Below are 27,746 nucleotides of genomic sequence, written 5' to 3' on the forward strand. Positions count from 1 at the left end.
CTCAAGTTTTCCTCAAGGATGTAGCTGCTGCTGTTCACATCATGCATACCGAGCGAGACCTACTCTACTGCTCCGGCTGTGACCACCTACTCAAGGGACTGATGCCAAGGCCCACTTACACAGGCCAGACATGAGGCCAACCTCCCACTGTAGAGTCTGGCACCATGTTGGAACTGACTCAATCAGCCACATGAGGGTAACTCACATGTAGCTTGTCTTTATTAACTCAATTCTAGCCAGAATTGTGTTAGTATGTGCCCAACACAATATTCATCTTGAATTTCTATTACACCAAATTCAACTTCTTCCTCTGGTTTTATGGTTTATCATATCTCTGAGGAGCTGGCCACCTCACTAAGCAACCAACAAGAGCAGATATACAGGACAGTCACCAATGAAGCTAAAGAATCGACTCTGGGGCTTCCCTGGTGGCGCAGTGGTTGAGAGTCCGCCTGCCGATGCAGGGGAAACGGGTTTGTGCCCCGGATCGGGAAGATCCCACATGCCGCGGAGCGGCTAGGCCCGTGAGCCATGGCCGCTGAGCCTGCACGTCCGGAGCCGCAACGGGAGAGGCCACAACAGTGAGAGGCCCGCGTACCGCAAAAAAAAAAAAAAAAAAAAAAAAGAATCAACTCTGTTTCTTCAACTCTAAAATGAGGGTATTTGACCTCAGATTTTAAAAACCCTTTCCTAAGGATCCTATGCCCTAAAATTGTCTAATTCTGTGACCCAGTATATATAATAACCACACACCAAGAGAAAAAAAACTATGGTAAACGAATCCTGCAAAAACACTAACATATTCCCCTTTTTACCAAGTTCTCCATTCTCCAGGTGAATAAGAGCTAGGTTTTTTTTTTTAATATAGAAGGGTAATAATAAATTCTTTTTTTTTCTCCAAGAGAAACTTACTAAAAAGGTAAGAAACTTACTAAAAAGGAAAGAATGCATGGAAGTCAAGAGGATGATTTAGGAAATCTGCTTCTGTTAGAAGGCATGAACATCTTTAACAAAATGTGTTAAGTACTTTAAGAAATTCTATAAATTTGGGAAAAGTTAACCATGGAATGATGATTACCAAAATTACATAAAAGTGTCAATATTTGAGTCTGTAAATAGAATAAATAAAATTAAGAAATATGTTGTTTTTAAATCCACCCTCGCTCTTACACCTAGAGAATCAATCCCTTGAGGCCTTTCCTGTTCAAGTTTACCACTGGTACACAGCTACTGGAAGCTTCACACACAGACTAAAAGACACTAGATAAATCCAGCTCATTCAGCTCCTGACCTGAGGAGGCTTCCTCATAGTTTTGTATTAACTCATCCCTATCAGTGATACCCAACTGCTTAAAACATCAGATTGTTACAACAATGTTCAGATCCTTGAGGATCTAATCATTTTCTTATCCACACAGATTAACTTCTTACCAGACTAATACAAAAGAAGCACCATTCGAATATAAAAGCATAGAGAAAGGCAGTGACTTTGTTGGTGAAAGAACATGACCGCTCAGATTATTCATTTGAACTGACACTTGGTAGAAATAATGAATTTACTTGCTCAAGTAAAAACAGAATGGGGGACGCAAAAGAGGGGAAGAAAATTATTTCACAATTTGTTGAAATATGAGACACAGTACTTCAATTTAAACAAAATTACTTAGCAAAGAGATAGCAGAGATATACTTGGGACAAATAGTCTATAGTACCTCCTGACTCTTGGTTCTATAACTGAGACCTACGGCTGCTATTTATTATGATTTGCAGAATTTGAAAAATTGTTTTTATGGTATTGGATATGAGCTATATGGCTTTCTGCTCCAAAAACAACCTGAAATTGTGTAGCTAAGATCCAGGTGGCTGATTCACACAGGATACTACTCTGGCCATTGGACCCTTTTTGCTTTAAAGTTCAAGCTACTTGCTCTCTGAACAGACTGTGACCTCAAGCTGTCTGCCAAGTTTCTCTTGTGAATTTACCACCTATTCTGACCGCCTGATTCTACCCCAGATGATAATACCAGAGTCTGAGGGCTGTTTCCGCCACCTCCAACTAAGGTCCAGTTAAGAGATTCACAAAAGGGTTCTGAGTAAGAAGGACCTTCCTAAAGGGAAAACCCTACATACTTGCCCTTCCAAGTGGACATGTTATGTGTATATATGTGTCTCTCTATATATACAGACACAACCAAACAAAACACATGTATATGCAGATTATTTATATACAAATATAGATTATCCTCCAGGGAGAGTAGGACAGTGCACCTGAGCTATTTTTCTAGACGGAGACACTACATAATCCACTCTGTCCTTCTGCTAAGAACATAAACCCTGCAACCGAACTGTCTGGGTCCAGAATTCTAGCTCTTGCCATTTATTAGCTGCGTGACCTAGGCAAATCACTTAATGTCCCTGACTCACTTTCCTCATATGTAAAACAGGGATGATAATCATGTGAGGATTAAATAAACTAGTACATGCAAATAACAAAGTACAGTGTCTGGCACATAGGAAGTACTATATAAGGTTAAATATTACTACTGATATTCATACAACAGCCATCCAGGTAGAATAACAGGAAAAATATGGGACTACAGCAGTGAGAAAAAATGACCTATAAGAATTCAAGTGACCTATATGGACTCATGATCCATAATCCCCAACCAAAGTAACCTCAGAACTTTCTTATCCTTGGAGCAAACCCCAACGTAGATAAAAATATTTCGCAAATGCATGATAATCCAGGAGTCTAGCTCAAAATCTGTTCCCATACTTCCCTGGTGGTCCAGTGGTTAAGAGTCTGCCTTCCAGCGCAGGGAACGCGCGGGTTCGATCCCTGGTCGGGGAACTAAGATCCCACATGCCGCGGGGCAACTAAGCCCACACACCGCGATGAAAGATCCCGCATGCCGAAACTAAAACCCAACGCATTCAAACAAATAAATAAATGTTAAAAAAAAAAAATCTGGGCTTCCCTGGTGGCGCAGTGGTTGAAAATCTGGCTGCCAATGCAGGGAACACGAGTTCGAGCCCTGATCTGGGAGGATCCCACATGCCACGGAGCAACTAGGCCCGTGAGCCACAACTACTGAGCCGGCGCGTCTGGAGCCTGTGCTCCGCAACAAGAGAGGCCGCGACAGTGAGAGGCCCACGTACCGCGATGAAGAGGGGCCCCCGCTTGCCGCAACTAGAGAGAGCCCTCGCACAGAAACGAAGACCCAACACAGCCAAAAAATAAATTAAAAAAAATAAAAATCTGTTCCAGTAAAACCTGTTAAAGATAACTTATTCAAAAACAAATAAATGGAGGGGAATTTACCTAAACATTTTTTTTTTTTTGGCCGTGCTGCGCAGCAGTGGAAGCACGGAGTCCTAACCACTGGATCGCCAGGGAATTCCTAAACATACAACTTTTAAACATTCCTTTCTACACTTCTTTCACTAAACATAATCAGACAAAAACGTGCTTTGCATAAACGAATTTTTCAGACACCTCATTTTACTCTGTTTTTTTTTTAAAGTTCTTAGTCAAAACTTTTCATTTCATTTTCTACAAGTCTCTGTCTTCTTAAAGTGTAACAATAGTGAAATAAATGATTCAGGCAACAATCATCAGTAAGGGTTAAATTAGGACCATTTGATGAAAGGTGGACAGACCTGGAAATCCGCAGGCTGTCAGAAATTCACCCCATGGATTTTTGTTGGCCAAATAGGGTAATACAACTTGACAACAAAAGGCTATGCCAACATGAACCTGCCAATTAATCTTAGCATACAAAGTAGGACAGTCAAACATTATGGCTTTCTAATGTGAACGGGAAGTACAATATACCACCTATGAATAATAAAAAATCTGAATGATTACAAATATAGTTTAGCCTCCAAATCTAACTACCTGTTTACAGGTAATATGGAGAAAGAGTAACATGTTATATGATACAAGGATACAATCAGCAAAATCCATAATGTGGGGAAGGGGAACAACCCAGTTTCTTCAACAAATAAATGGTGTAACAGCAACAACAACAAAGAGGGGATTTATTACAGATTAAAAGAAATTTATTACGTGATTAAAAGATATCAATCAAATGCATTAGGTGGACCTTATTTGAACCTGATTCAAAGAGTTAACTGTAAAAAGCCATTTTTGAGAAAAATCAAGGCAAGAGATTCAGTATTAGGTAATGTTAAGGAATTAGGTTATAGGGAATCTGTTAATGTGTATGATAATGTGCTTTTCTGTCCAACAGATATACACACTAAATATTTATAGGTGAAATGATAGGTTATCGGGACTTCCTTCAAAATACTCTAGGTCAAAAAGAAAGTGAGAAGGGACACATAAGAATGGCATAAGGGGCTTCCCTGGTGGCGCAGTGGTTGAGAGTCCGCCTGCCGATGCAGGGGACACGGGTTCGTGCCCCGGTCCGGGAGGATCCCACATGCCGCGGAGCGGCTTGACCCGTGAGCCATGGCCGCTGAGCCTGCGCATCCGGAGCCTGTGCTCCGCAAGGGGACAGGCCACAACAGTGAGAAGTCCGCGTACCGCCAAAAGAAAAAAAAAAAGAATGGCATGAGGATTCACTGTATTATTCTCTCCAGTTACGTGTATGTTTGAAATTTCCCATAATAAAAACTGTTTTTTTCAAGGTTAAAGGAAAGAAGAGACAGGAATTCATAACCAGATCTAAGTTTGGCCACCATCCACGAGGCATGAAAAACTGCAGAAAGCCACAAACATGAAAAAAGCTGACAGTAGTGGCCACTAAAGACTGTATGTGAGATACTTTGGGCAGATTTCTTTTGTCAGCACAAATTCTCTTTACAACATTCCTCTCGAGGTATGCTTTCCATCAGGCAATGTACTATTACCAAGGTACAAACAGGATGTCCTGACACCAAACTGAACTCTTCAAGCCTCTACACCCTGAGAAAAGTTATTTGAGGAAACTGACTACCAAAATATATATATATTTTTAATGGCGTGTATGTATTCCTAAGTCTTTAGCAGTTTATCTATACTTTTCAGTTTTTTCCAACATTTGTATAAATAAATATTTTTGTATAAGAAATACTCTTTAGTATAATGAAAAAAAATCGCTGTGGTTAAAAAAAGTTTATTTAAACTTCCCTTCTTTCAATCCCTTCTCCATTCCCATTGCTCCTAACATAGTTCGTGCTATGTTATTATCACTTTATACTTGGTATCACAGCAGTTAAAACATTAACTGATTATACCACAGATGTGCAGGTCAAATATATCACCTGTTTCCTTCCAAAACTTAAAAAGTATATGAATAATTAACCTTATCCCACATATAATAGTAGTGTACTAAATTTAGAGAAGAGAGTACTGTTCAAGTATCATAACCAATAATCTAACAAAGGGGTTCAGTAATACAGGCACCAAGGCTATTCAAAGGAGAATTCTTTTTCATCTGTAACTGTGTGTTTTGTACCTTCTTATTAGGTAAGGAAAACAGTGAATCCAGAAAATTGCACCTTACCAGTTTTAACAATATTTTCCCAATAGCTGTCTGCCAAATATTTTAAGTAACTCTCACCAGGCTATCATCACCTTTCTATAATTCCCCTTGGGCTTTATTCATCTATTGAACATGATTTGGTCAATAATGGTGGTAAAAAGGAAGAGACTGTAAAAATAAACAACAATAAATAATGCCTAAAGGTAAGGATTAATATAGTTTTAAAATATGCAGTTGACCTTTGAACAATGTGGGGGTGAGGGGTATAGACGCCCCATGTGCAGTTGAAAATTATGTATAACTTTACAGTGGACCCTCCATATCCAAGCTTCTGCACCCATGGATCATGTAGTACTTTAGCACATATTTAGCAAAAAAAAAAAAAAAAATCTGCATGTAAATGGACCCGTGCAGTTCAAACCCATGTTGTTCAACGGTCAACTGTAACTAAAAATGATCTGTAGGACTCCCCTGGTGGCGCAGTGGTTAAGAATCCACCTGCCAATGCAGGGGACATGGGTTCGATCCCTGGTCCAGGAAGAGCCCACATGCCACGGAACAACTAAGCCCGTGCACCACAACTACTGAGCCTGCACTCTAGAGGCCGCGAGCCACCACTGCTGAGCCCACCTGCTACAGCTACTGAAGCCCGAGCACCTAGAGCCCATGCTCCGCAACAAAGAGAAGCCACCACAATGAGAAGCCCACGCACTGCAACGGAGAGTACCCCGCCTCACTGCAACCAGAGAAAGCCTGTGCACAGCAACAAAGACCCAATGCAGCCAAAAATAAAAATAAATAAATAAATTTTTTAAAAAAAGAAAAAAAAATGATCTGTAAGATGAAGTACCTTTGGTCCTAGGGAAGGCTGATCTGGGAACTCTATTTCTGTATTGATCTCTATGCCCTGGGAATAGAGAGAAGGTACAACATTGCATTATTGCTAACAAGGTAGAAATTAATTAGCTCTGCTCCCTTTTTGTTGTTAATATTCTGAGCAAAGGTTACTTCCTTATTTAATACAGAAGTAGTTATATTTATCCATCCTGAGATAGATGGTTTTCAGATAGCAAAACCCTCCTACTGAAAGAACTTAGCGTCTAAAAACTTAAAGATGCCCTTCTAACATGCACTGCTAATAATAACTGAGAAGCTAGAATGCAGCAACTAACATCTACTGCATTATTTTTCTTAATCATCATAATAATCTTATGAGATAGGTACTGTTATTATTCCCATTGTATAGCTGAATAAACCAAAGCACAGGATGTTAAGAAACTTGCCAAAGAAAACAGAGCCAGTAAGGAATGGAAAAATATCATCCTCATCATTACTCAAAATTTTTTAGGAATAAACAGAAGAAGAAAAGCTACTGGCAACTCATTCCAAAATCCATTAGTATCATTAAATCTCAGAAATTTTTAATTTAATTATTTGCTGAGCATCTACCGTGTGCTCAATATTGTGCTACTTATTAAAAGACACTAGAGGAGAAGCAGAAGACAGCTATTTCCTCTCTAAACCTTACTGTCAAGGTAGAGAGACAAAATATACATATAAAACTAGTAGAGGAAAAAAAAAATGTAATGCAAGAGCTACCTCTTAATAAATTCATCCATGTCCAGGCCTCACTTTCCACTCCAGAGCATTTTTTAGATACATCACAGTTGACTGGAAAACCAAAGACAATATTCCCACTAACTGGTGGCAGCGGGTGGGTGGAGGCAGTGTGGATTTCTGGCTAAGGAATAAAAATCGTTTAATAAAATCAATTCAATTCTAACTAAATATATATATATATATATATTTAAAATGTAGTTAGAAGATCATAGAGATCCAAATATGAATAAGACACTCTACCTACTTTAAGAAATCATAGTCTAGTGAGAAAATACAAACCTGCTAACAAATGGCGTTTGGTGTGGATGCCAACAGAACTAAGGAAGAGTTTCAGGTACAGTGGGAGCAGAAACAAAGGAGAAAGTAACTATGAGGGCAAGTTCTGATAAGATAACTCCTAGGGATGCTGTAAAAAGAACAGTAAGTTATAGAAATGTAAAATTTTATAACTGGAAAAAGTAAAATTATGTTCCCAGTCCCATAACAGATCCTGAATATTTTATATGCACAAATGTGATCTTCCTCCCCCCAAAACCTACCCTTAATGTAATCTCAATATCAATATTTAATGTCCAACTCAGTCTCTACTGTTCTATAATAATGTCCAGCAGTTGATCAAACATTACAAGGTATACAAAAAAGCTAAGTGGGTATGAAACAGAGACAAAGCTATCAAGAGAACCAGACTAAGAGATGACCCAGATAGGGAATTTAAGATAACAATGCTTAACATGTTAAAGAACTTAGTAGACAATACGCATGAATAGATGGCAAATTTCAACAGAAGGCCAGAATATGTAAGAAAGAGTCAAACAGAAATGCTATCTTTTTTGGTAAAGGTATCAGAGATGAAAAGTTCCTTTGATGGGCCCACCAGAACACTCAATATAATCAAGGAAGGAACCAATGAACTTGAAGACAGATCACTAGAAATCACCCAAACTAAAACACAAAGAGGGGGGAATGGGGTGGGATAGGAAGGACACAACAGAAAGAACATTCAAGAGCTGTGATATGATCAAATGATACCACAGACTTGTAACTAGAGGTGGAGAACAAGGCAGAAATAATGTTTGAAGGAAAAATGGCTGATAATTTTCCAAAAATAAAGTCATCAAACCACAGATCTAAGAAGCTCACAGAATCCTACAGAATAAATATAAACAGTAAGCAAACAAATAAAGACAACAAAGAACACATACCTGGACACTTCACAGTTAAACTGCTAAAAACCAAAGTTAAAGAGAAAATCTGAAAAACAGCTGGAGGAAAAAGACATTACCTTCTGAGAAAAAAAAAATTCAACAGACTACTTGCAATCCAGGAGATAACGGAGTAATACCTTTTAAGTACTGAAAGGGGAAAAAAAAAACTTCATGACCCAGAATGCTATAGTCAGCAAAAATATCTTTCAAAAATGAAGGCAAAATAATGGCTTTTCAGATGAACAAAAGATGAGGTAATTCAATGTCAGCACACCTGCCCTACAAGAAACTGTAGAGAGGTTCTTCAAGTAAAAGGCATATGATACTTGACAAAAAATGAGGATCTAGCTATTAACATAAAAGTTAATAGCTCCAGAAATGATCAAAATGTAAGTAAATATAAAAAACCTTTCCCCCATAGTTTTAATTACTCCAAAACTATCTAAAACAAAAATAGTAACAGTGTATTGTGGAGTTTATAATATATGTAAAAGTAAAACACACGACACCAATAGTCACACAGGATGGAAGGGAAAAACTAGAAGCATACTGTATTGTTAGCATGTGAAATGTGAAATAGTATATTATGTGAAGGTAGACTGTGATGTATATTGTAAACCCTAGGGCTATCACTAAAAAATTTTTAAGAGGTACAACTAACATACGCATAATAGAGATAAAATGAGGGTTTAAAACCCCTCAGTCTAGAAGAAGAAATAAAGAGAGAAGGGGGAACAGATCAGATGGAACAAAGAGAAATCAACTAATATGATGCTAGATTTAAATCCAACCATATCAGTAATTATGTTAAATGTAAATAATCTCAACATCTCAATTAGGGGATTCCCTGGTGGTCCAGTGGTTAAGACTTCGTCTTCCAATGCAGGGGGTGCAGGTTCGATCCCTGGTCGGGGAGCTGGGATGCTACATGCCTCCCGGACAAAAAGTCAGAACATAAAGTAGAAGGAATATTGTAACAAATTCAATAAAGACTTAAAAAAAATAAACATCTCAATTAAAAGGCAGAGATTATCACAAGACCCAGTTACATACGTTCTGTAAGAAATCTACTTTCAAGACAAGTTAAAAGAGATAGAAAATGAAATTTCCAATCAAATGATGGAAAAAGATAAACCATGCAAGTATTAATCAAAAGCAAGCCAGAGGCTCCATTAATATCAAACGATGTAGACTTCAGAAGAAGGAATATTAAGAGTCATTCACATAATGACAAAGAGGTTAATTCATCAAGAAGATATAATAATCCTTAATATGTATGCACCTGACAACAGTGTCAAAGCACATGAAGCAAAAATTGATAGAACTCAAAGAAGAAATATATATATAAAATATATATACTATAATTTAAATCACATATAGCATATAATTATATATATTATATTTGGAAACTCAACACTCCTCTTTCAGTAATTCAACAAGTTGACAAAGAATGGGTAAGGATATAGACGGTATGCATAACACTATCAACCAACTTGCCTAATTAACATTTACAGAACATGCCACACTACAAAGGCAGAATATTTATTTTTATTTTTTTGGCTGCGTTGGGTCTTTGTTGCTGCATGCAGGGTTTCTCTAGTTGTGGTGAGTGGGGGCTACTCTTCATTGTGGCTTGCGGCCTCTAGAGCACAGGCTCAGCAGTTGTGGTGCACGGGCTTAGTTGCTCCGCAGCATGTGGGATCTTCCCGGACCAGGAATTGAAACTGTGTCCGATCCTGCATTGGCAGGTGGATTCCCAACCACTGCACCGCCAGGCAAGTCCCAAAGGCAGAATATTTTTCAAGTGCATGGGGACACTTACCACTATAATCTATATTCTTGGCCATAAAACAGATCTCAACAAATTTAATTAAAAGAATTGAAATTGGGCTTCCCCAGTGGCGCAGTGGTTGAGAGTCCGCCTGCCGATGCAGGGTACACGGGTTCGTGCCCTGGTCCGGGAAGATCCCACATGGTGCGGAGCGGCTGGGCCCGTGAGCCATGGCTGCTGAGCCTGCGCGTCTGGAGCCTGTGCTCCGCAACGGGAGAGGCCACAACAGTGAGAGGTCCGTGTACACCCCCCCCTCAAAAAAAATAATTGAAATTATACCAGAGTATATTCTCTGCCATAAAGTAATTAAATTTGAAATCATCAAGAAGAAGGTATCTGGAAAATCCACAAGTAATGGGAAATAAAACACATTTCTAAACAACCCTGGGTCAAAACGGAAGCGACAAGGGAAATTAGAAAAACAATTTTTTTTGGCCACATCGCACGGCATGTGGGATCTTAGTTCCCTGACCAGGGATCGAACCCTCACCCCAGTGGAAGCGCAGAGTCTTAACCACTGGACCACCAGCAAAGTCCTAGAAAATATTTTTAACTGAATGAACATCAAAACACAACATATAAAAATTTATGGGATGCAGCTTAAGCAGTGCCTAAAGGAAAGTTTATAGCACTAAAAGTTTATTAAAGAAAAAAAAAGAAAAGAAAAAAAAGAAAAGAAAAAAAAAAACGGCTTACTCAAATTAAGCTTCCACCATAAAAAACTAAAAAGGGAGATCAAATTAAAGTAGAAGGGTAAGTTGCTGCAGCCACTATGGAAAACAGTGTGGAGGTTCCTCAGAAAACTAAAAACAGAATTACCATATGATCCAGCAATCCCACTTCTGGCATACATCCAGACAAAACTATAATTCAAAGAGATACATGCACCCCTACGTTCACAGCAGCACTATTCACAATAGCCAAAACATGGAAACAACCCAAACGTCCATCGACAGATGGATGGATAAAGATAGGGTACATGTAAACAATGGAATATTACTCAGCCATAAAAAAAGAATGAAATAATGCCATTTGCAGCAACATGGATGCACCTAGAGATTATCATACTAAGTGAAGTAACTCAGAAAGAGAAAGACAAATATGGCACAAATGAACATATCTACAAAAGAGAAACAGACTCACAGACATAGAGAACAGACTCGTGGTTGCCAAGGGGAAGGGGGGTGGGGGAGGGAAGGAGTGAGAGTTTGGGATTAGCAGACGTAAACTATTACATATAGGATGGACAAACAACAAGGTTCTACTGTATAGCACAGGAAACTATATTCAATATCCTGTGATAAACCATAATAAAAATGAATATTTTAAAAAGTCTAAAAAATAAAGTAGAAGGAAAGAAATCATAATAAGAACAAAAAACAATGAGGTTCAGAACAGAAAAATAAGAATAGAAAAATTAATGAAACCAAAATCCAATTCTTTGAACAGATCAATAAAGTTGATAAACCTCTAGCCAGAATGATCAAGAAAAAAAGAGAAAAGACAAAAATTACCAACATAAGGACTCAAAAAGGAGGCTCTAGGAATCCTACACACAGTTAAAAGGAAAATAATATTAACTTTGTGCCTCTAAATTTGGACATCTTAGATGAAATGGATGAGTTCCTCAAAAGACACAAACTAGCCAAGCTCACTTGAAAAGAAAAGAAAAAAAACCCTGAACAGCCTTCATCTATTAAAGATGGTGAATTTGTAGTTAAAAACCTTCTAACAAAGAAAACTCCAAGTCCACACTGCTTCAGTGGTAAATTTTACCGACTAATTAAAGAAAAAATTACAGACATACCTCATTTTATTGTACTTCACTTCATGCACTTTACAGATATTACATTTTTTACAAATTGAAGGTTTGTGGCAACCCTGTGTTGTCAGATGATGGTCAGCATTTTTTAGCAATAAAGTATTTCTTAATTAAGTTACATACATTGTTTTTTAGACATAATGCTATCGCACACTTAACAGACTATAGTATAGTATAAATATAACTTTTATATGCACTAGGAAACCAAAAAATTTGTGTGACTCACTTTACTACAATATTTGCTTTATTGCAGTGGTCTGGAACTGAACCTGCAATATCTCCTGTATACCAATATTTTAAATAGACTCTTCGAAAAAAAACAGAAGAAGAGGGAACACTTCCCATCTAATTTTATGAGGGCAGCATTATGCTGACACCAAATCCAGCAACAGCAATACAAGAAGCCACAGGTCAAAGACAAAGATCAAAACAAAGACACTAAAATCCTTAACAAAATACTATCATATTGAATATGGCAATGTATAAAAAGGATAATACATCAAGACCAAGTGGGATTTATCCTGGGTATGCAAGAGGGATTCAACATCAAAAACCAACTAATGTAATTCACTGTATCAACAGACTAAAGACAGAACCCACATGATCATCTCAACAGATACACAAAAAGTAACAAACTCCAACATTCATTTATGATGAAAACTCTCAGGAAACTAGGAGTAAAAGTGAACTTCCTCAAGCTAATAAAAAGCACTGACAAAAAAACCTACTGTTAATGGGGCTGTATAATTTTCTCCTAAACTCAGGAACAAGGCAAGGTTGTCTAATCTCATCATATCACTTCAACAGCATACTGGGGTCCTAGACAGTGCAATAAGACAAGAAAAAGAAATAGAAGGCATACAGATTAAACAGGAAGAAATAAAATTGTCTTTATTTGCACTCAACATAACTATCAATACAGTAAATCCCAAAGAATCTACAATAAAGTTTCTAAAATCAGTAAATTAGTTTAATAAGATCATAGGATTTAAGATCAACATACAAAAGCCAACTGTATTTCTATATACTAGCAAGGAACAATTGTAAATGAACATTTTTAAAGTACCACTTATAATAGTACCCCAAAACATAAATACTTAAGAGATAAATCTAAATTAAGCACAACCATATAACTGCTATAAATCAGCTTTAACTTGACCAGTCTCTCCCCCTATACAGAAAAGCTATGGGAAAGCCTAAATAGCCTAAAACTTCAGAATAAGGCCAACTTATTTTCTTCTCAACTCTCTGGAATGTTTTGCCATGAGTCAGCTTTCCTTCCAGTAGACAGTCTCTTCTCTCACATTTTTCCTTGAAAGAGGTTCATCCTGAGAACTCATGCTGTAAGGCTGGTTATCTTGGAACTAGGAAACTGAAAAATGGAATGCAGCCCCAGAAAATTTTAAACTTGCAAAAGCCAAGTTAAAAGCTTCCCCTCTGGGGAACTGATGAGGCCAGAAACTGACAAGCTTCAATACTAGCTAAAATCCCCAGATGACATATAATACTGTGTAAAAGACTTGTCTTATCACTAAGCTTTCCACACATTCATGGCCTCCATTAGTAAGGCAGTATTAGGCACTCATGTATTTCAAGACATGTCCCTCATCCCACCACGTCCCTGACACATTTAACTGGACCAGAGGTGGGCGCCTAACCTAAGGGTGGCCAATGCCTAAACAGGCCAACAACTGAGGACATGATATTTCTGGGGTGGAAAAAAAACCTGCTGGGCAACGTCGATTTTCTCTCAGAAATCTGAAATGGAAGGTACCGAAAGAATAAGGCATAAGCAACAGGAGTAGGAGCTGAGAAGTTACGAGTGTAAGGCAAACTGGAGGCGTCATAAATGGCTTTGGACATGGAAAAGTTAGGAGAGAACATAATATATAAGTAATAAAGCTATAAAGTAGAAGAGAACAATAAGGTAGAATGAGGAAAACAGTAGGTGGAAAGAAAAGGGTGGGGTGGGCCAGCTGAGAATCCTGTAAATGGCCAGGTAGGAGGAGAGACCATCCAAGAAAGCCTGCTACTAAGGTCCTGGAACTGTCCTGGATGCAGCAGGGTGACTGTATTAGTCATCTATTGCCTCAATAATTCTGTACAACAACAAACTACAAAATCTCACTGGCATAAACATTTAATTTTCCCTCAGGCATCTGAGTTGCGTTGGCTCTGCTTTAAGCTACAGATGTGCTGTGGTGGCTCTGCTCTATGGTCTCACTCTGAGGCCCACACTGAAGAGGCTACAGCTACTCAGGGTTCTTCTCACGGTGATGGCAAAGGCACAAGAGGACAAGCCCACCAGCATGAGCACACTGCAGACCTCTGCTTTCATCGTGTTCACCAACAACCCACTGGCCTATAAAGCAAGTCATATAGCCAAGCCCAAAATTAAGGAGTAGGGACATAATGCCATCCACCATGACGTTATGGCAAGGGTATGAATGTAAAATACTACTAGAGAAAACTGAAGAATTGGGGTCAAAGACTCAAAGACACACTACATTGGGGGCACCCACTCCCCAGTGCAATGTTACCTATGGATCCTACCTCATCCTTCTTCTCTTAAGTAGGATATCATCTGAATTATTTTGTTGAATATTTCTAATTTAAAAAGGGCGGGCAGGGGGGACTCAAGAAAGTCAGGAGACATGTCTAGAAAATATGGCAGCAAATGCTCAAGGATTTCCACAGATGGAAGGTGCCAACAAAACATACCACTCTACCAAGTTACACCGAATCTCAAATCAGTCTGTTGTGGGTCCAACAGTCGTAGGCGCCCTATATCCACAGCATTTGAGCATTGTCAGCACCTTTGTGGTTAAAAAACACTTTCCAAGAATAGTATTATCTACCTAGTTTATAAAAAAGAAAAAAAATCAAGGACCACCAAAAAAAAGTCAATGGAGTCAAATCTAAGAGTAGAGGAGAATGAAAGGGTAGGAAACAAAGTAGAAAAATGTGGAAAGTTAAAACATTTAATTTGCTGAAGGTATGAGAAATATTGTTTACTAAACAGAGAAGAACTTTGTTAAGAGAGATACAACTGAACCAAAATGGAGTCACCTGTGGAACAAAGACTTAACACCTAATTTACAGTTGCAATCTCTCCCAGGAGTGGAATCTTAAGCCAGTCCATCTGGAATTACCTGGTCAGCCCTAGTGCTTGACAGACCCCTGCAGTCCTCTAAAGGAAAGTGACCTTGCCACCAACAATCCACTCTTTGCTAGTGACTTCCTCGTCCCACCCCCTTCTGCAAATTAGTCTTTCATTTTGTACAGCTCTTTAGAGCTCCTTTCCATCTGCTGGATGGGATGCTGCCCAATTCATGAATCGTCGAATAATGCCAATAGGATCTTTAAAATTTACTCAGTTGAATTTTGCTTTTTAACAGATTTGAAAGAGTTTTGTTTCTTCAAAAACTAAGTAAAATTCTGGGTACACTTTTGAACTATGACCCATTTCAAACAACTAACTTACTCCTTATAAAAGAATTAACATATACTCAGTAATATCTGTTAAAGGAACCTCATTCATCAGTAAACACCCAAGCAAGTCGAAGAGAACACGAGTATTATATTAATATAAACAGAAATCAGAGCCACAGTGCACACAACCTTAGAATGCTGTTCAAAGATTTTTATTTTTATTTTATTTTATTTTATTTTTTTGCTGTACGCGGGCCTCTCCCTGCTGTGGCCTCTCCCGTTGCGGAGCACAGGCTCCGGACGCGCAGGCTCAGCGGCCATGGCTCACGGGCCCAGCCGCTCCGCGGCATGTGGGATCTTCCCGGACCGGGGCATAAACCCGTGTCCCCTGCATCGGCAGGCGGACTCTCAACCACTGCGCCACCAGGGAAGCCCCCAAAGATTTTTAAATGCTTATTTCTGACCCAGACCATCCTGGCAAAAATCAAACTCATGGTCAACCAGCCCACAGCTAAGCAAAAGAACAAACAGGCGACGGAACTGCACTGGCATTTACACTGATGCAACATGAAAACACTTGGGCATTTCATGACTTCCCCAAATCCCCGCTTCACATTAGGCTGGGTCTAATATGATGTGAGCTAACACATCTCATTCAACTCTGCATGAGTTCTCTTAATAGCCTAGAAGCTTTAAAGTTCTAATTCTGAAAAAGGGTCTTACCACAGCAACTCTGGGACACACACCATTATAATAAACACTATTACACTAAAAACCAGATTTCCAGTTCCCATCCCAGGTACCTATAACAAGCCTCATCTGCCACCATAGAATCCCAATATGGATTAAAACAAAAGCAGCCCCTACAAAATTCATCCTAACAAGACTTCTCTCTGTCTCCAATGAAACAAGTTTAAGAGGTGACTATCTAAAAGCACCTCCTTAAGATACTTCCTTAAAAGAAAAATCCCCACTCTCCACCCTCTCAGGTGGCCATCACAACAAAAAATTCAAAATAAAATCCTCTACAGAAAACAACTTTCCGCCCACAAGGAAGAGGAAGTTTAAGGTGATCTGATTTAGAAACTGCTCTTTGGTATTCAAATGTTTTGACATGGAGAATGCCAAGGCTGTTTAACTTCAGCTAATCAAAGCAAAGGGTTAAACGGCAGGAGAGGGAGATGGTTTGCTCAGCACTGGAACAGATTATTAAGAGTTATGAAATCACTCTCCTTGTGACATTCACCTGGCCTTTACAGGTTGGATTCTTTTCTTCTTAGGCCCTATTTTCAATCTCTGTTAACTGACAAAATACCAGTCTTAACAATTTTAGACATATTACCCAAGGCTCACAGGTTTATGTGTACACAGACAGCTACTACGAGGAAATCAAGAGGCGGCAATTTAAGAGCAAGCCCAGCCCGCACAGGGGTCACAGCAGACTCTGGTCTACAACACTGCTCCCCACTTGTCTTGACGTGGTTCTGACCCCTGAGTTTCCCAGGTGACAGCCCTCACACAGCCGAACAATGCTAGAGCAGGTTCTGAAACATGGGTATGATGAACTGAACTGTGTCCTCCCCCGTCCTAAAACTCATATGTTGAAACCCTGACCCCCGGTACCTCAGAATGTGACAGTATGTGGAGAGCAGGCCTTTACAGAGATAATTATGTTAAAAATGGGGGTCACTGGAGTGGGCCCTAGTCCAATATGGCTGGTGTGCTTTTAAGAAGAGATCAGGGCTTCCCTGGTGGCGCAGTGGTTGAGAGTCCGCCTGCCGATGCAGGGGACACGGGTTTATGCCCCGGTCCGGGAAGATCCCACATGCCGCGGAGCGGCTGGGCCCGTGAGCCATGGCCGCTGAGCCTGCGCGTCCGGAGCCTGTGCTCCGCAACGGGACAGGCCACAGCAGGGAGAGGCCCGCGTACCGCAAAAAAAAAAAAGAAGAAGAAGAGATCAGGACACAGACAACACAGAGAAAAGACCACGTGAGGACATAGTGAGAAGGAGGACTGCAAGCCAAAGAGAGAGGCTTCAGAAGAGACCAAACCAGCCACCCTGATCTTGGTCTTCTAGCCTCCAGAACTGTGAGAAAATAAATTTCTGTGTAAGCCACCCAGTCGGTGGTATTTTGTTATGGTAGCCTCAGCAAGCTGACAGAAGGGGGAACACACTTTGCTACAAAACCCCACAATTAAGGAGAGATGCTGCATCAAAATCCACCCTTAGGAAATTTTCGATGGCTTAACGGGACATCTCAAGTCATCTCAATTATTGAAAAAAATACCACATTCATTATAAGCATCTCTGTAGTTTTATCTAACCTCATAGAAGTCTTCCACAACATCAACAATAAAGCACTGCAGGGAGTTTTTCCTTGGCTACAGCAATCACCAAATTTGACTTCCATTCTCTGCCTTCTCCATAATGATGCATTTACAACCATTCACTAGAGTGGTCATCTCCCACAGCTCCACCTAAAACAGAAGCCAAACTTGCACACCAAGGTTTCCCTCAAAATTTCTTCCCAAAGTGATATCTTTGGCATTCTTACACATCTTAATCAATCTAAAATCAAAGCATCACTAATGCAGGTCTCTGAAGATACCATGCTGCTTCACATCTCCACACTTGTACTTGACCACCTGGAAAAAGTGTAATCCTCTGACAATCAGAAGACATTCCACCTCCTCTAGAAAATCTTTCAAAAACCATTTTCATCCATAAAAGTTGACCAATTCTTCACTTTAATTATGTGTATTATGTCTAATCATGTATGTGTCTATCTCCTTCATTAGACTGAAAGTCCCTGATGCAGGACCTTCTTCATCTCTAGTCCCAAGCCCTTGCAAAGCTCCTGGTGTATGGCGCCTGTAAATGGGTACTGAATAAACAAATGCCACCAATAAACCCATACCAGCTCTCCGCGGCATAAATCACATTCTGGGTGTCTTCCTAACAGTCTGACAGGTTATCAGTGCTCTCCAGCAATTTGTATGAATCTCACAATTACAAAGCTGAGTAAAAGAAACCAGATATAAAACAGTACATTCTGTATGATTCCATTTAAATAAAGTTCATGAACAGGAAAAGCTAATTTTTGGTGACAAAGTCAGAATAGTGCTCAGGGGAGATTGTGGGGGAGTAATGGGCATTACCAGAGAAGGGGCGCAAGAGAACCTTCTGGGGTGCTGGAAATGTTCTCCATCTTGATTTGAATGTGGGTGGTTACAAAGGTATACACACATGTTAAAAACCCATCGAGCAGTATATTTGATATCTGTACACTTCACTGAATGCATGTTATACTTCAAAAACCCAATTTCTGTGTATGGCTCTCACCTACCCTCCATACAAAAAAGTCAGTGCTCAACAAACTTTCGTGGCTGAATGCTTAATACCTTCTCAGTAACAGCAATCAATCAACCATTTATATATAAGAGAAGAAAAATCTCACTGAGCAATTGCAATCAGTCTTGGGTTGGAGCTAGGCTACAGGGAATACCATCATCTTCTCACACAAGTAGAAAACTCTGCTCAGAGTTGCAGTGTACCTGCAGGTGCTACGTGGGTAGCAATTTTGTCCCTCCTACAATCGGCCCAAAGTATAATCCCTAGTAGTTGTCCAACCCTACCATTGAGGCATAGGATCCCAATGGCACTTCAGGACACTAGTGAAAAAGGGGAGATTTTACAACTGGAAACTCCTTCTACTACATCATTAAGAATCTAAACACACTGGCAATAATATCAGAAGGAAGCCTCTGTTCATCTCTCTAGTAATTTTCACTTAATTATTCTGCAACTACTTACCTATCAGGCAAACTCCTATTCATCCTTCAAAACACAACTCAAATGTTAACTCTTCTGGGAAGTTCTTCCTAATCTCCCATACTCCTTAATGTTCCTTTTACTGTTCTACTTACATTGTTTCACTGCAATTTAAACATTGGTTGTGTCTATTTCCCCTACCAGATTGTGATAACATTTGTCACCCTGGCACCGAGTACATCACAGGGCACTTAGGAAGCATGCAAATGTCTGTAGAACTAACTTGAAATATGACTACCGCTTAACAAGTCCTACCATTTAAGTGTCCAACTCTAGAGTCCTAAAATAAGTGGTATTTCCCAGATAGGCACAGTCTGTACTCAAGAAGAGGGAGTGAAAAAACTATAAATATTCTCTAGGACAATATTATTTTTAGTATTGTGGTCACCAGCCTCTAAGAGTGAACTTCAGGGTAGCAACCTGGAGACTAAGCAACTTAAATGAAGACCATGGGATCTCCCAGGTAGGCTATACTCCTCAGAAGTTTGGTGCAGCAGACATGGTCCCAGAGGCAGTGGGTTCACCACTTCAAGTCAGGGTCTCCAGTGGCCTGCATTTACATTACATGTAAGAACAAGTAACTGTGTGACTCTGAACAAGTTTCTTTACCTCCCTGTATCTCAGTTTCTTCAACATAAAATGGGGTGTTGGGGAGCACTAACATAACCTACAGCCTCACAGTTTTAAAAGATTAAGTCTGAGAATATAAAATGTTTGGTTTCTAGCATGCAGTAAGCACTCCATGAATATTTGCTCTTATTATTCTGCTGCTCTGGGATGGGATGCCTCAGTTTTATTTGGTCCTACCATATTCCTGCCCTGCCTGGCACTGGGGTCAAAAGTAAGCAGAGGCAGGGACTTCCCTGGTGGTCCAATGGTTAAGACTCCACACTTCCACTGCAGGGGGCACAGGTTTGATTCCTGGTCGGGGAACTAAGATCCTGCATGCCTCAAGGCGCGACCAAAAAAAAAATAGTAAGCAGGGGCAAAATCTCCTCTCTGGACCTTTCGACCACTCACTTCCATGTCTTCACAGCTGATTCCCTCTAGCTATAGGCAAGGCCTCCCTTTGACCATGTATAGACCCCAACAAAGCACAGCTACACCTCATTCTTTAGACCCTCTCTTCTTCCATTCTCCTAATGAAAACTTAGTAGTTTCCTAATTCACTTCCTCAGTGCTCTATCCCATTTTAACAGATTAATGACAGCAAATTAATCAAATATACAGATCCCACTCTCTCCAATATTCTTATGGATAAACCCAATCTTCCCTCCCACCATCTCCCCACTCACCTTCTTTCGGTGGGGAGAGGGTTATGTGTGCTGGCATCACAAAACACAGAATGAAGATGCCCATTTCACCTTCCTTGGGAGGCAAGCCCTTTGGCTGCCACCAAACCAGTTTTTACCTGTGGGCTTAAAACGCTCACTGCAGCCCTCCACTGCCATGAGCTCTCCAGCCTTCACCCCTACCAAGGAGTAAAACAGCCAGTTTGTTCAAGTGCAAGGGCATTTATTAAAACAAAATCCAATGACTACAGTAACTACAGGGGTTCAAGGTTAGGACTCTGCCACATCTTCCTTCTCACCTCTCTGGTGGACTGTGGGTAGTCTCTAGACCAGCTATGCCTTGGCATTGCTCTGCTGGCTGGCTGTCATGCTTTTGCAAGTCAGTGGGTCACAACCAGCATTTCTTTTTACAACAAAAAATATATAAAATAAAAACAGCTGAATTTTACAGTATGCAAATTATCTCAATAAAACTACTTTTTTAAAGAATACAGAATAAAAATAGAGTACATCACAAGCAGTACGAATAAATATTGAGTATTAAAACACTTGAATTACATATACGAGTATATACTGTGCACAATATTATGTTGTTATTACTGTGAGTAAAAATCACAACCAGACGATGAAACCCTGGCTTCAGCACTCAGATGTGAGCCTAAGGTAAATTTTCTGTGGGTAGGCAAGACAGCAAGCAGACGTTTTGGTCTCGGTTGTTTCTAGACTTTAGACTGCCTCCAGCTTAGCTTAAAACATGCATTCTCAATGGGGCAATATCGCCCCAAGGGGGCAAAAACTGGTTCTCAGGAGTTAAAATACCTTACTTGTTCTTAAGCAAACATATATGCAGTACATAAACAGATACACTGTGTATTTGTGGTATTAAATCTTCATGGGTAGGAGGGTGACAATACTAAAAAAAGAAAAGGCTAAAAAGCCTCCTTAAAGAAGATGTACAGATTGCCAACAAACACATGAAAGGATGCTCAACATCACAATTCATTAGAAAAATGCAAATCAAAACTACAATGTGGTATCACCTCACACCGGTCAGAATGACTATCATCAAAAAAATCTAGGGCTTTCCTGGTGGTGCACTGGTTAAGAATCTGCCTGCTGGGAGACTGGTTCAAGATGGCGGAGTAGAAGGACATGCTCTCACTCCATCTTGCGAGAGCACCAGAATCACAACTAACCACTGAACAATCATCGACAGGAAGACACTGGAACTCACCAAAAAACACACCCCACGTCTAAACACAAAGGAGAAGCCACAATGAGACGTCAGGAGGGGCGCAATCACAATAAAATCAAATCCCATAACTGCTGGGTGGGTGACTCACAAACTGGAGAACACTTATACCACCGAAGTCCATCCAGTGGAGTGAAGGTTCTGAGCCCCACGTCAGGCTTCCCAACCTGGGGGGTCTGGCAATGGGAGGAGGAATTCCTAGAGAATCAGACTTTGAAGCCTAGCGGGATTTGACTGCAGGATTTCAACAGGGCTGGGGGAAACAGACTCCACTCTTGGAGGGCACACACAAAGTAATGTGTGCATCGGGACCCAGGGGAAGGAGCAGTGACCCCATAGGAGACTGAACCAGACCTACCTGCTAGTGTTGGAGGGTCTCCTGCAGAGGCGGGGGTGGGGGGGTGGCTGTGTCTCACCGTGAGGACAAGGACATGGGCAGCAGAAGTTCCGGGAAGTACTCCTTGGCGTGAGCCCTCCCAGAGTCTCCCATTAGCCCCACCAAGGGGCCTGGGGAAGGCTCCAGTGCTGGGTCGCCTCAGGCTAAACAACCAACAGGGAGGGAACCCAGCCCCACCCATCAGCAAACAAGCTGATTAAAGTTTTACTGAGCTCTGCCCACCACCAGTCCCTCCCATCAGGAAACTTGCAAAAGCCTTACATAGCCTCATCCACCAGACGGCAAACAGCAGAAGCAAGAAGAACTACAATCCTGCAGCCTGTGGAACAAAAACCACATTCACAGAAAGAGAGACAAGATGAAAAGGCAGAGTGCTACGTACCAGATGAAGGAACAAGATAAAACCCCAGAAAAACAACTAAATGAAGAGGAGATAGGCAACCTTCCAGAAAAAGAATTCAGAATAATGATAGTGAAGATTATCCAGGAACTCGGAAAAGCAATGGAGACAAAGATCGAGAAGATGCAAGAAATGTTTAACAAAGACCTAGAAGAATTAAAGAACAAACAGAGATGAACAATACAATAACTAAAATGAACAATACACTAGAAGGAATCAATAGCAGAATAACTGAGGCAGAAGAACGGATAAGTGACCTGGAAGACAGAATAGTGGAATTCACTGCTGCAGAACAGATTAAAGAAAAAAGAATGAAAAGGAATGAAGACAGCCTAAGAGACCTCTGGGAAAACATTAATCACAACAACATTCGCATTATAGGGGTCCCAGAAGGAGAAGAGAGAAAGGATCCAAGAAAACATTTGAAGAGACTAGACAAAAACTTCCCTAACATGGAAAAGGAAATAGCCACCCAAGCCCAGGAAGTACAGAGAGTCCCATACAGGATAAACCCAAGGAGAAACACGCCAAGACACACAGTAATCAAATTGGCAAAAATTAAAGACAAAAAAAAAAATTATTGAAAGCAGCAAGGGAAAAATGAAAAATAACATATAAGGGAACTCCCATAAGGTTAACAGCTGATTTCTCAGCAGAAACTCTACAAGCCAGAAAACAGTGGTATGACATATTTAAAGTGATGAAAGGGAAGAACCTACAACCAAGATTACTCTACCTGGCAAGGATCTCATTCAGACTTGATGGAGAAATCAAAAGCTTTACAGACAAGCAAAAGCTAAGAGAATTCAGCAACACCAAACCAGCTCTACAACAAATGCTAAAAGAACTTCTCTAAGTGGGAAACACAAGAGAAGAAAAGGACCTACAAAAACAAATCCAAAACAATTAAGAAAATGGTCATAGGAACATACATATCGATAATTACCTTAAACGTGAATGAATTAAATGCTCCAACCAAAAGACACAGGCTTGCTGAATGGATACAAAAACAAGACCCATATATATGCTGTCTACAAGAGACCCACTTCAGACCTAGGGACACATACAGACTGAAAGTGAGGGAATGGAAAAAGATATTCCATGCAAATGGAAATCAAAAGTAAGCTGGAGTAGCAATACTCACATCAGATAAAATAGACTTTAAAATAAAGAATGTTACAAGAGACAAGGAAGGACACCACATAATGATCAAGGAAGCAATCCAAGAAGAAGATATAACAATTATAAATATATATGCACCCAACATAGGAGCACCTCAATACATAAGGCAACTGCTAACAGCTATAAAAGAGGAAATCAACAGTAACACAATAATAGTGGGGGACTTTAACACCTCACTTACACCAATGGACAGATCATCCAAACAGAAAATTAATAAGGAAACACAAGCTTCAAATTACACAACAGACCAGATAGATTTAATTGATATTTAAGGACATTCCATCCAAAAACAGCAGATTACACTTTCTTCTCAAGTGCACAGGGAACATTCTCCAAGATAGATCACATCTTGGGTCGCAAATCAAGCCTCAGTAAATTTAAGAAAATTGAAATCATATCAAGCATCTTTTCTGACCACAACGCTATGAGATTAGAAATCAATTACAGGGAAAAAAACGTAAAAAACACAAACACATGGAGGCTAAACAATATGATACTACATAACCAAGAGATCACTGAAGAAATCAAACAGGAAATCAAAAAATACCTAGAGACAAATGACAACGAAAACAAGACAATCCAAAACCTATGGGATGCAGCAAAAGTGGTTCTAAGAGGGAAGTTTATAGCAATACAAGCCTACCTCAAGAAACAAGAAAAATCTCAAATAAACAATCTAACTTTACAAGTAAAGGAACTAGAGAAAGAAGAACAAACAAAACCCAAAATTAGTACGAGGAAAGAAATCATAAAGATCAGAACAGAAATAAATGAAATAGAAACAAATAAAACAGTAGCAAAGATCAGTAAAACTAAAAGCTGGTTCTTTGAGAAGATAAACAAAATTGATAAACCATTAGCCAGGCTCATCAAGAAAAGGGGGAGACAACTCATATCAATAAAATTATAAAAGAAAAAGGAGAAGTTACAACAGACACCGCAGAAATACAAAGCATCCTAAGAGACTACTATAAGCAACTCTATGCCAACCTGGAAGAAATGGACAAATTCTTAGAAAGGTATAACCTTCCAAGACTGAACCAGGAAGAAACAGAAAATATGAACAGACCACTCACAAGTAATGAAATTGAAACTGTGATTAAAAATCTTCCAACAAACAGAAGTCCAGAACCAGATGGCTTCACAGGTGAATTCTATCAAACATTTAGGGAAGAGCTAACACCCATCCTTCTCAAACTCTTCCAAAAAATTGCAGAGGAACACTCCCAAACTCATTCTATGAGTCCACCATCACCCTGATACCAAAACCAGACAAAGATACTACAAATAAAGAAAATTACAGACCAATGTCACTCATGAATATAGATGTAAAAATCCTCAACAAAATACTAGCAAACAGAATCCAAGAACACATTAAAAGGATCATACACCATGATCAAGTGGGATTTATCCCAGGGATGCAAGGATTCTTCAATATACGCAAATCAATCAATGTGATACACCATATTAACAAACTGAAGAAGAAAAACCACATGATCATCTCAACAGATGCAGAAAAAGCTTCTGACAACATTCAACACCCATTTTTGATAAAAATTCTCCAGAAAGTGGGCATAGAGGGAACCTACCTCAACATAATAAAGGCCATATATGACAAACCCACAGCAAACATCGTTCTCAATGGTGAAAAACTGAAAGCATTTCCTCTAAGATCAGCAACAAGACAAGGATGTCCACTCTCACCACTATTATTCAACAGAGTTTTGGAAGTCCTAGCCACGGCAATCAGAAAAGAAAAAGAAATAAAAGGAATACAAATTGGAAAAGAAGTAAAACTGTCACTGTTTGCAGATGACATGATACTATACATAGAGAATCCTAAAGATGCCACCAGAAAACTACTAGAGCTAATCAATGAATGTGGTAAAGTTGCAGGATACAAAACTAATGCACAGAAATCTCTTGCATTCCTATACACTAATGATGAAAAATGTGAAAGAGAAATTAAGGAAACACTCCCATTTACCATTGCAACAAAAAGAATAAAATACCTAGGAATAAACCTACCTAGGGAGACAAAAGACCTGTATGCAGAAAACTGTAAGACACTGATGAAAAAAATTAAAGATGATACAAACAGATGGAGAGATATACCATGTTCTTGGATTGGAAAAATCAATACTGTGAAAATGACTATACTACCCAAAGCAACCTACAGATTCAATGCAAACCCTATCAAATTACCAATGCCATTTTTTACAGAACTAGAACAAAAAAATCTTAAAATTTGTATGGAGACACAAAAGACCCCGCATAGCCAAAGAGGTCTTGAGGGAAAAAAAACGGAGCTGGAGGAATCAGACTCCCTGATTTCAGACTATACCACAAAGCTACAGTAATCAAGTCAATATGGTACTGGCACAAAACCAGAAATATAGATCAATGGAACAGGATAGAAAGCCCAGAGATAAACCCACGCACCTATGGTCAACTAATCTGTGACAAAGGAGGCAAGGATATACAATGGAGAAAAGACAGTCTCTTCAATGAGTGGTGCTGGGAAAACTGGACAGCTACATGTAAAAGAATGAAATTAGAACACTCCCTAACCATACAAAAAAATAAACTCAAAATGCATTAGAGGGCTTCCCTGGTGGCGCAGTGGTTGAGAGTCCGACTGCCGATGCAGGGGACATGGGTTCGCGACCCGGTCCAGGAAGATCCCACATGCCGTGGAGCGGCTAGGCCCGTGAGCCATGGCCGCTGAGCCTGCGCGTCCAGAGCCGCAATGAGAGAGGCCACAACAGTGAGAGGCCCGTGTACCGCAAAAAAAAAAAAAAAGGATTAGAGACCTAAATGGAAGACCGGACACTATAAAACTCTTAGAGGAAAACATAGGAAGAACACTCTTTGACATAAATCACAGCAAGATTAAAACAAAATTACCATATTGACCCAGCAATCTCACTACTGGGCATATACCCAGACAAAACCATAATTCAAAAAGAGTCATGTACCACAATGTTCACTGCAGCACTATTTACAATAGCCAGGACATGGAATCCACCTAAGTGTCCATCGACAGATGAATGGATAGAGAAGATGTGGCACATATATACAATGGAATATTACTCAGCCATAAAAAGACATGAAATTTCTTATTTGTAGTTATTTGTAGTGATGTGGATGGACCTACATAGTTTGTCATACAGAGTGACCTAAGTCAGAAAGAGAAAAACAAATACGGTATGCTTACACATATATATGGAATCTTAAAAAAAAAAGATTCTAATGAACCTAGAGGCAGGACAGGAATAAAGAGGCAGACGTAGAGAATGGACTTGAGGACACGGGGAGGGGGAAGGGTAAGCTGGGACGAAGTGAGAGAGTGGCATGGACATATATACACTACCAAATGTAAAACAGACAGCTAGTGGGAAGCAGCTGCATAGCACAGGGAGATCAGCTCAGTACTCTGTGACCACCTAGAGGGGTGGGATAGGGAGGGTGGGAGTGAAATGCAAGAGGGAGGGGATATGGGGATATATATAGCTGATTCATTTTGTTATATAGCAGATACTAACACAACATTGTAAAGCAACTATACTCCAATAAATGTGTTAAAAAAATGGACATAAAAAAAATTTTTTTTAAAAGTAAAAATAAAAAGGCTCCTTAAAGGGGGTGATAATGGAAAAAAACCATGTTGAGAAACATTTCATAAAACCTAACTTCCAAGACTCCACATTCAGACGAAAATGGTCTTGTTAGCAAAGCCTTGCCTTTGGTTGGCCTATTTCCAAGTAAGTGTGTGGGGGGGGGGTGGGGGGGAGAGGAGGGAGGGGTAAGCGTTACGGAGGGCAGGAGCTGGTAAAGGACATGAGCCTAGTGTTCCTAGTCCCTTGGTCAAATACCATCTCATTCTCACCCCCCACCCAATTATTCAAACCAGGGCTCAGATTTACACAGAAAGATACCGAGTTCAGTTTTGCATGTGGAACAGAAAGGTGAAGCTGCAAAGTATGTGGTCT

General features: G+C 39.8%; 1 protein-coding gene across 2 annotated transcripts in view; it reads right to left on the reverse strand.

The window, feature by feature from the left end:
* Window positions 1-27,746, reverse strand: part of CHD6 (chromodomain helicase DNA binding protein 6) — a 208,633-nt gene that overhangs the window by 161,463 nt on the left and 19,424 nt on the right. The window contains exon 2 of one of the 2 annotated variants that reach the window (XM_060284146.1): window positions 6,340-6,396. The exons of the other annotated variant lie outside the window; for it this stretch is intronic. The gene's annotated coding sequence lies outside the window, so the exon portion shown is untranslated. The remainder of the gene's footprint in view (window positions 1-6,339; window positions 6,397-27,746) is intronic. 2 annotated transcript variants of the gene reach the window in all.

The sequence above is a fragment of the Globicephala melas genome, chromosome 15 (genome assembly GCF_963455315.2).
Source record: "Globicephala melas chromosome 15, mGloMel1.2, whole genome shotgun sequence".
Lineage (NCBI taxonomy): Eukaryota > Metazoa > Chordata > Mammalia > Artiodactyla > Delphinidae > Globicephala > Globicephala melas.